Here is a 2,500-nt window from a genome sequence, read left to right on the forward strand (position 1 = left end):
CTTTCCTCCTGGCGAATCGCCTCTCGACTGCTGTCCGGGCTTAACTGCAGTCGGTTGTAGCAGCGGGCGTCTTCTTTCACCAGGAGGTGATATGGCAGTTCTCCGGCTAAAACCACCGCTACCTCGCAGCTTGTGGAGTGGAAGGCGCTCGTGATGCCCTGGGCCAAGGGCCGTTGCACGCGGTCCAGAATCCGCCTGCACCACTGCAGGTCCACGGCTTCCGCCCAGACGGGTGCGCCGTAGCGGATGATGGACGCGGCCACTGCGGCGAGCAGCTTCCGCTTGCTCACTTGGGGGCCGCTGTGGTTGCGCATGACGCCACGCAATGCTCGCACCACACGGAGGGCCTTGTCCGCGACCATCTCGACGTGTGGGCGCCACGACAGGTGGTCGTGTAGCATGACCCCCAAGTAGCGGATCGACCGCTTCGAGCGCACTTCCACTCCACAGATGTTCACAGGGATGTTTTTGTATCCGCTTCGCTTGCTCGACACCATCAGCAACTCCGTCTTCTCCGGCGCCAGGGAGAGTTTGTGCCGCACCATCCAGCTGTTGACCGCTGCCACCGCTTCCTCCGCAATCGCTGCTGCGTGCTCCGGTGTTGTCCCCGCTGCCAGGATCGCAAGATCATCGGCGAATCCCACGATGGAGGCGCCCTCAGGGAGCTCTACGGCTAGCACACCGTCGTACATGATGTTCCACAATGTGGGGCCCAATATAGACCCCTGTGGAACACCTGCCGATACTCGGCGGGTAACCGGCCCGTCCGCCGTGTCGTACGTGAGCTCCCTGTCGGCGAAGTAGTCCTGCAGTATGCGACACAACTGCACGGGGACTCCCTTCGCCTGGAGCGCCTCGGCGATGCTCTGCCAGCTAGCCGTGTTGAACGCGTTACGGACGTCCAGGGCCACAACCATGAGGCAGCGCCGGTCACGGTTGTTCGTCCTGCCAAAGGACTTCGCCCTTCGTCCCGCGTCTACGACTTGCTGTATGGCCTGCAGAGTCGATCGCCCTCGGCGGAATCCGAACTGCTGCTCAGACAGTTGCGGACTCTCTGGATCCTCGATATATTCGTTGAGCCGGTTCAACAGCAGCCGCTCCAAAGCCTTGCCTGTGTTGTCTAGCAGGCAAATCGGGCGAAATGACGACGGCTCGCCCGGTGACTTGCCTGGCTTTGGCAGGAGCACCAGTCGCTGCTTTTTCCACGGCTGCGGAAAGCAGGACGTGTCCAGGCACTCCTGAAACACCCGGCGGAAGGGCTCCGGTTGCTGCCTGAGAGCAACCGTAAGGGCGGCGTTCGGTACTCCATCAAGCCCAGGAGCCTTCCGCGGGTGCATGCTGGCTGCTATTTGATCCAGCTCGGTCAGGCCGATCGATCGGAGCGGCGCCATGTTGCCAACTCGGAGATCAGGCCACTCTACCGGCGGATGAACCGGGAACAAGGCGTCGACAATTCGCCGCAGTTCTGCTGGATCGCGTTCCGGGGCTGAGCGGGCCGCCTGGAACCAGTGAAAGACTTTCCGGAAAAAGTTTCCGGTTTCGTCCTCCCTGATCGACAGCAAGAACCGGTCGAACGCCTCGTTCTTGCTCACACGAATAGCCTTCCGAAGGCTCTCCCTGGCAGCTGCGAGTTCCGTTTGGAGCTGTTCGTTGGGCGGAATGGTCCTCATCGCCATTTGCTCCTTTCTGGAGAGTTCTTCGATCATCGTCTGGATCGCCGGAGTCCACCAGTAAGCTGGCCGACCTGTGTGGTCCTGCGCTGGGAAGACCCGCGACATCGTCTCGTCGCAGACGCTGGTCAGCGACTCGACCAAGCTTTCGACGCTGTTAGCTTGACGGGCGAACCCAGTCATGGCCAGCGCTTTCCCGAAAAGCTGGGAGTCAAACTGACTGGTCTTCCAGCGCGTACCGGCATTGCTTACGCGGGCCGGGCGCTGTCCACGCCGTGCTGCCCGATCCCTCGATGATGGTGGACTCACGCCAACCTCGTACCGGACGTAACGGTGATCACTGAGCGTTACCACGTCGGGAACGCGCCAGCCTCGGGCGCTGTCCTCGCGCGGGTCGAGACGGCTGATCACACTACTAGCGAACGTAACGTCCGGTCGGCTGGGCGGAAACCGAGTTGTGTCCGCTCGGTTCCCCTTGAACGTTGGCAGACAGTCTGCCTTGTTCAGTAGCACCAGCCCGAGGTTGTCCGCCAACTGGAGAAGCTCCAAGCCCTTCGGGCAAGTCCTGCTGCTTCCCCAGTCCAGGTGCATGGCGTTGAAATCGCCGGCCAGGAGAACCTGGCTGCACCCGCGGACGATCAGGTCGATCTTTTCCATAGTGCTCCGGAACTCTGGGACTCCTGTCTGCGGCGACACATAGCAGCTCACCACAGCGATTCCACCGACGTCGGCCGCAACCACACCGAGGGTCTGACGGTGCCTGATACGCTGTATCGGCAGCCGGTTGCCGTTGACGACGATGGCAACCGTCTTACTCTCGTCCGTTACCC

This window comes from Anopheles arabiensis (assembly GCF_016920715.1).
Source record: "Anopheles arabiensis isolate DONGOLA chromosome X unlocalized genomic scaffold, AaraD3 X_pericentromeric_contig0003, whole genome shotgun sequence".
In the NCBI taxonomy this organism is placed as follows: Eukaryota; Metazoa; Arthropoda; class Insecta; order Diptera; family Culicidae; genus Anopheles; species Anopheles arabiensis.